Consider the following 6,765-nt stretch of genomic DNA (forward strand, 5'->3'; position numbering starts at 1 on the left):
CCTTCAGAATCCTCTCCCTGTGTCTGTAGCCAGTGCCAGCCAGCCCGTACCTGCCGGCAGCTAGAGTAGGCAGAGAGGTCATGAGCCCCGATATTCTGGACCAATGACGGATTTATCCAGCCCCCAACATGCTCTGACCTCGTTTGACAGAAAGCCCAGGATGAGCTGCCTCTGCAGTGGGGGCACCTGAGGTAGGTGGGGTGGGTGTGGGAGGGAAGATAGCTCTTTTTATGCCAGAAAGGACAGGCATCCCAGGTAACTAGGCTGAAGTGGGGGGTCTTCATGCATTCAGGCTCATCGGCTTTTTCTATAGCCTCTCCCTAACCCCCTGGAAGGAAGACCTGGAGCACGTGCTCCCTAGGTCTTGGGGAGAGTCTTTACTTCCTCTTGTCCTCCCTCCCATTAGAATAGTTCATAATAGAAAGAGGAAATTATGTCTCCACCAGGCCTAGATGCTTCTGCCAAGCAAAGTAAAACGAAGATGTGAAAATTATGTCAGTTGTTGGAGTTTTTGCTGGATAAGTCATACATTTCACTGTGTTCTGGGGTATCTTTATTCACAGGAGGCAAAACAGAGGTCCCAGGTCAGTTCCCAGCTCCCATGTCAACCAGCTGCCTAGGGGTCTTTGAGTTGGTGGGATGAAGTTGTTTCTGGGGACCCACACAGGTTGAACCTTACACACAGCCTGGCACTCCCCAGGTGCCCAGTATTGAGTATTGAGTGGAGAAGAGCAGAGGGCAGCCTGTCAGAGGTAGTGGGAGGATCAGTGAGTCACAGATGTTCCAGAAGGGCACAGGTGAGGCCATGAGAGTGGGCACAAAGGAGCATGGGATCCCCCAGCTGCTCTGTGCTGGGCCTAGTGTTTCCTGAATAGGGCTCTAGGGGTTCGGACCACTTCTGAGACCGAGAACCCAGGCTCAGAGAGCACTGTGGGAGCCTCAACTAGTCATAGGACTCAAGCAAAGCAAATCTCGAAGGCCAGCAATAGGTACTGATACTGGGTGAAGGGACTCTGGGATAAAGCAGACTTCTGGGGCAGAGGAAGCCCAGGGGCTGGCCTGAGGGGCAGCTGGGATGCCCAAGAAAGAGCATGAAAAAAATCAGAGCAAGCTCAAGTGTACTGAAGACAGACTTGGAACAGGGAAGTCCAAAGTTGTAGGTAGAGGAGATCACCAGCAAGTCCAGGTAACCACAGGTACTTGAAACACCACAGGGTGGTGGGCTTAGCCAGGATGGATCTATTTCTATCTCTCTCTATCTCTATCATCTCTCTCTCTCTCTATCTCTCTCTCTCTATATGACTTAGCTCTTGTTGTGTAACAAACCATCCCAAAACTTAATGGCTTAAAGCATTAACTATTTATTATTTCTCATGGGTCTGTAGGTTCGCTGGGCTCAGCTAATCTTGGCTGGGCACACTCATGCTTTTGTGATCCGTTGCTGCATTGGCTGGGAACTGGCTGGTGTAGAATGGCCCTCCAGCAGACCAGTCCAGGCTTGTTCACATAGTGATTGCAGGGGTCCAGGAAAGCAAGTGAAAATATGCAAGGCCTCATGGAGTCATGACTTGGAACTGATAAACTGTCACTTCCACCACGCTCTTTTGGACAAACAAGTCTCAAGGCTAAGCCTTGCTTAAAGGGGTTTGGAAATAGACTCTGCCCCTTCATGGGAGGAGCTACAAAGTCACATTGATGGGAGGGGGGAGAAATGGGACCACTTCTGCCATTAATCTACCACACCATCCATTTACAAAAGACAGAAACCTGGGTGTCATCGTGACGCCTCCTTTTTACTTCTCCAACATGCACTACATCACCGAGGCAATTCAATTTCACCTCCAAAGCTCCATTCAGCTTCTCCCACAGCCACCACCCCAACCTGAGGAGCCCTAACTGGGCTGTCGGTCTAACTGGTTTACTCACATTTTGTCCTCACTGTGCTTGGATTTCTTCAAAGTGCAAGTCAGATCAAATCAAGATCCTATCACCTTTCCTTGCCCCAACCCTCCAAAGACCCTGCATCGGTCAGGTCAGAGCTGCAAGCAGCAGACACAGGCTGTGACTAGAGCAGAAAAGAAGCCTAATCAAAGGGTATTGGTTAGCTCACAGGACCCCTGGACAACTAGACCCAGAGATCACACAGGCACAAGGGGTGGGGGCTGGGTAGCCAGCACCACCATCAAAACCACACTGCTGGAGCATCTGGTGGTGGTGGGGGGGGGTCACATCATTTGCTACAGACTCAAAGACCTGGGTGGAAACACCTTATTGGCTAAAGCCCCCAGTTTTGGAAATGAGAGTGAAAAAAATCTCATGTAATTTCTGTGCTGACCCAGTCAGTGGGGATTTCCTCAGCCACAGGCAGGAGATTGAGATGCTGGACATGCGTTTTCTCAAACTTTATGGTGCTTAGCGGGCTCCCGAAGCCACCAGGGGCTGGCTGGGTGGGTATCTTAGCTGGTATGCGGTATTCCTGCTGTAATAAGCATTTTTTTAGTTAAGAGTCACAAACCCCCTTTGGTTTAACTGATAAAGTGGTGAGGATGGGACTTTTTTTTTTTTTCCCCCAAAGGCATAAAGAGGAAAAAGTTAGCCTGGTCCTCTGGAGAAAAAGAAATAGGTCAAAAGCTAAAAGTATGACCTAATCCCTCTGTAGTCAGGCAGGAAATAGGAGACGGGCAAATGTTGTGCAAGAGAGATTCCCCTGGGCTTGGCAAGAGGATCCATTGCGGGAGGCCGGGCCTCAGGACCCATTAGACTCTCACACTTTGTCCAGCTGCTATGAAAACTCTCTCCCAGTGTCTGCGTCCGCAGGAGGATAGGCTCCCCTGTTCCTACCCTGGAAAGAGCGAGAGAGGCTGGAAGGGGACAGGAGTAAACCGGAGAGGGGACTTAAGTGGCCGCTTGTTGGTACCTCCCCCAGATCCCTTTACAGGCTGGTGCTCCCCCCGCAGCCGCTGGGTCACCGCGGCCTTCTTCGCTAGAGAATTAGCGCAAACGGAGCTCAGCGCTTGGTAGGCTGTGTCCCCACCCCCAGCAGCCCGCAGCCAATGGCTGACTGAGACGTCCAAGCCCCGCCCCTTCTCCAGGTGAGTCTTACCGCGGAGGCTAGACTCACTCCAGCCCAAATCGCGCTGTGCTTAGCAGTGGGGGTGGCAGAGGTCCTTCCCACCGTGGATAGGAGGGCAAGGGGAGCAGTTGACGGACTCCTGGGGCCTCCCCTTCCCTCGGCCCCTGCCTACCCAGCCCAGCCCAAAGTTGGGCCTCTTCGCCTCTCTGTATTCCTCTTCTTCCCCGGGCTGGGAGCCAGAGAAAGGATGACAGCCCGGCCGTTGGCTCTCTTTTGCCCCCTCGTGGATCTGGTGAGAACTTTGGTGACTCCCAAATCGTGTCCCGTGTCCACCCCCCCCCCCCCCCCCCCGCCTACTTGTTTTTCTAAAAGTGGAACATTGGGACCGAGGAGAGCTCGGATTGGGGTTGGGTAAACACTTGTAGCTGGCAAAGTTGAGGGTAGTTTTCCCAGCAAAGGACTTGGTAGGTTTTTGGGGGGAATGCATAGTAATTTGGCTCAGAAAACCTTGGGGTTCTTGAGGGCCAGACATGGAAGCCGGGGGTGGGGTGGGGTGGGTAAGGAGCTGATTGATTCTGTGAGTGATTTCTGTGGCCTTCAGCCAGGGATCACCTCTTTGGGTCACAGATTCTTCTTCTTTTTTTTTTTTTTTAAGATTTTATTTATTTATTTGACAGAGAGAGACACAGGAGAGAGGGAACACAAGCAGGGAGAGTGGGAAAGGGAGAAGCAGGCTCCCCGCTGAGCAGGGAGCCCGATGTGGTGCTCCATCCCAGGACCCTGGGATCATGACCCGAACCGAAGGCAGACGCTTAACGACTGAGCCACCCAGGCGCCCTGGGTCACACATTCTTCTTATGGCAAGTGGAGAGAATCAGACCAGCTCCTGTATCTGAGGTCGTTGGTGGATTTAGTGTATTTACAGATTTTTTTTTTAAAGATTGATTTATTTTAGAGAGAGCGCATGTGCATGAATGGGGGGAGAGGCAGAAGGAGAGACTCTTCAATCACACTCCCCGCTGAGTGTGGATCCCCTCCAGGCTGGATCTCATCACCCTGAGATCATGACCTGGGCGGAAATCAAGAGTCTGAGCTTAACTGACTGAGCTACCCAGGCATCCCAGTGTAATGACAGATTTGAGAGAGCTTTGGTGTCTCAAGCCACACCGATCTTGTTGCCTATGAATTTCCATCATATGTCCCGTCTTAGCTATGTAACTTTCTATGGGATTATCTATTTTATTTCTTCCATGTACTGCAACCTCTTCCTACTGGTCTTCCAGCTTCCACATTGCACATTGCAACTAGAATTCTCTTAACATCATGTGGGTATGACACAAAAGCCTTCAAGACTTTCCCATTGCACCTAAAGTCCCAATTATGTTCTGTGGCCCCCTCAAACCCTTCAGGATCTGGAGTTTGCCTCTTTCTTCAGCCTCACCCTTATACTCTCTTCATTGCTTCCTCTGGTCCCATGCCTTCCTTCAGTTCCTTCACCAGCTCTTTTCTATCTCAGAGTGTTTTCACCTGCTAGTCCCTCTGCCTGGAAAATCCTTTGCTTACGTGTGTGTGTGTGTGTGTGTGTGTGTGTGTGTGTGTGACCAGCTCCTTTTCAGTTCTTTATAGCTTAGTTTAACTATCATATCACAAAGGAGCTATACCCAGTTTCCCTCTATTTGTTTATTTCCTTCATAGTAATTACCACATTATCTTGGTTTTACATTAATGTAAGACATGGATAGTCTTACATTATCTTGTTTACATGTTGACCCTTTCCCCCCTCTCTCCTTTAAAATGAGTCTTCCCGGGCTGCCTGCATGGCTCAATCAGTTAAGCGTCTACCTTGGGCTCAGGTCATGATCTCAGGGTTCTGGGATCGTGCTCTATATCAGGCTCTCTGCTCAGCAGGGAGTCTGCTTCTCCCTCTGCTCGTACTCTCTCTAGCTCTCTCTCTCTCAAAGAAATAAAATCTTTAAAAATAAATAAATAAAATGAGTCTTCCCACCCCAAGGGCATTATTTACTGTTGTAATCCCTAATGCCTAAAATAGTGCCTACTATTCTTCCAACACTAGTTAGGAATATGTTTGGCTGCAAGTAAGAACAACAAAATATGACAGTGAACTTAATAAATAGGGGCTTATTTTAACCACCTAAGAAGAAATCCAAAGGCAAGCCGATTGCTGGTATTGTTTTAGTGACCCAAAATACCATTGGGCACCCAGGCTCTTTCCATACTTCTGTTTCATTATCCTTAGCATATTGATGTTTCTCCCCTCATTTGTTACAAGATGACTATCCAGATGTAGGCATCACATTTACATGTAAGCTGGGGAGGAACAAAGAAGGTGCTAATCATGTCTCCTTCTAGGGGAGCGAAAGTTTTCCTAGGACTCCCTAAGCAGATTTCCCTTCACATCTCATCACCCATAACTGGGTCACTGGTTCTAGCTTTGAGGGAGGCTGGAAAATGGATCATCTGATGCTTAACTTTATATGTCAACTTGACTGGGCCATGGGGTACCCAGATATTTTGGTCAAATATTATTCTAGGTGCTTCTGTGAGGGTTTTTTTTTTTTTTTTGGATGAGATTAACATTTAAATTGGTTGAAATAGAAAAAAAATAGAAAAAGAGAAAAAAAAATTTCATTGACTCAGTGGAACACATTGCCCTTCCTAATGTAGGTTTCACTCTGTTGAAGATCTGAATAGAACAGAAAGGCTAACTCTCTCCCAAGTAAGAGAGAGCTCTTCCTAGCTGACTGCTTTCCAACTGGGACATTGACCTTTTCCTGCTTTCAGGTTTGAACCGAGACATCAGCTCGTCTTGGGTCTGGAGCCTGCCAGCCTTTGGATGGGAACCACACCAGCACAATCCTGGTTATCAGGCCTTTGGACTTGGACTAGAACAAAACCACCGGCTCTCTTGGATCTCCAGCTTGCTGACTCACCCTGTAGTACCTGGGACTTGCTTTCTTCCGTAATCACATGAGCCAATTCCTTATAATCAATCAATCAGTCAATCCTATTTGGTTCTATTTCCATGGAGAACCCTAATACAGAATAATATTGTTATAATTGGTTCAAAGTGCTGTACTACAGAAGTATAATAATATGAGTCATTTGTATAATTCTAAGTCTTCTAGTAGCCACGTTAAAAACATAAAGAGATGAAATAACTTGTGATAATATATTTTATTTAACCCAAGATATTCAAAACATTATTACTGTGACATGAAATCAATATACAAATTAATGAGATATTTTACAATTTGGGGGCACTAAATCTTCAAAATCTGCTGTACAGTTTATACTTATAACAAATCTCAATTCAGACCAGCCACATTTCAAGTGCCCAATAGCTGCCTATGGCTGGGCTCTACCATATTGGCCAGTGTAGGTGTAGATTATCAAGATACCTTACTTGTATTCAGAATATATAAAGAACTCTTAAAAGTCAATAATAAGAAAACCAACAACTCAACAAACTATGGGAAAAGATTTGAACTGACCATCAAAGAAGGGATACAGATAGCAAATAAATGCACAAAAAGATGTTCGACATTCGACCTAGCTAGTCATCAGGGAAATGTAAATTAAACCACGGTGAAATCTTGCTACACACCTACTAGAATAAATGAAATAAAGAGAAAGACCACAACAAGTGTCGCTGAGGGTGAGGGTCAACTGGA

At 47.3% G+C, this 6,765-nt stretch overlaps 1 long non-coding RNA gene across 1 annotated transcript; it reads left to right on the forward strand.

The window, feature by feature from the left end:
- The first annotated feature begins 2,901 nt into the window (after positions 1-2,901).
- Positions 2,902-6,252, forward strand: LOC145723824 (uncharacterized). Its single transcript, XR_014149146.1, has 2 exons — positions 2,902-3,092; positions 5,876-6,252. It is a non-coding gene; the product is annotated as an uncharacterized LOC145723824 (long non-coding RNA).
- Positions 6,253-6,765: the final 513 nt, after the last annotated feature.

The sequence above is a fragment of the Leptonychotes weddellii genome, chromosome 10, assembly GCF_054177405.1.
Source record: "Leptonychotes weddellii isolate Sample4059 chromosome 10, ASM5417740v2, whole genome shotgun sequence".
Lineage (NCBI taxonomy): Eukaryota > Metazoa > Chordata > Mammalia > Carnivora > Phocidae > Leptonychotes > Leptonychotes weddellii.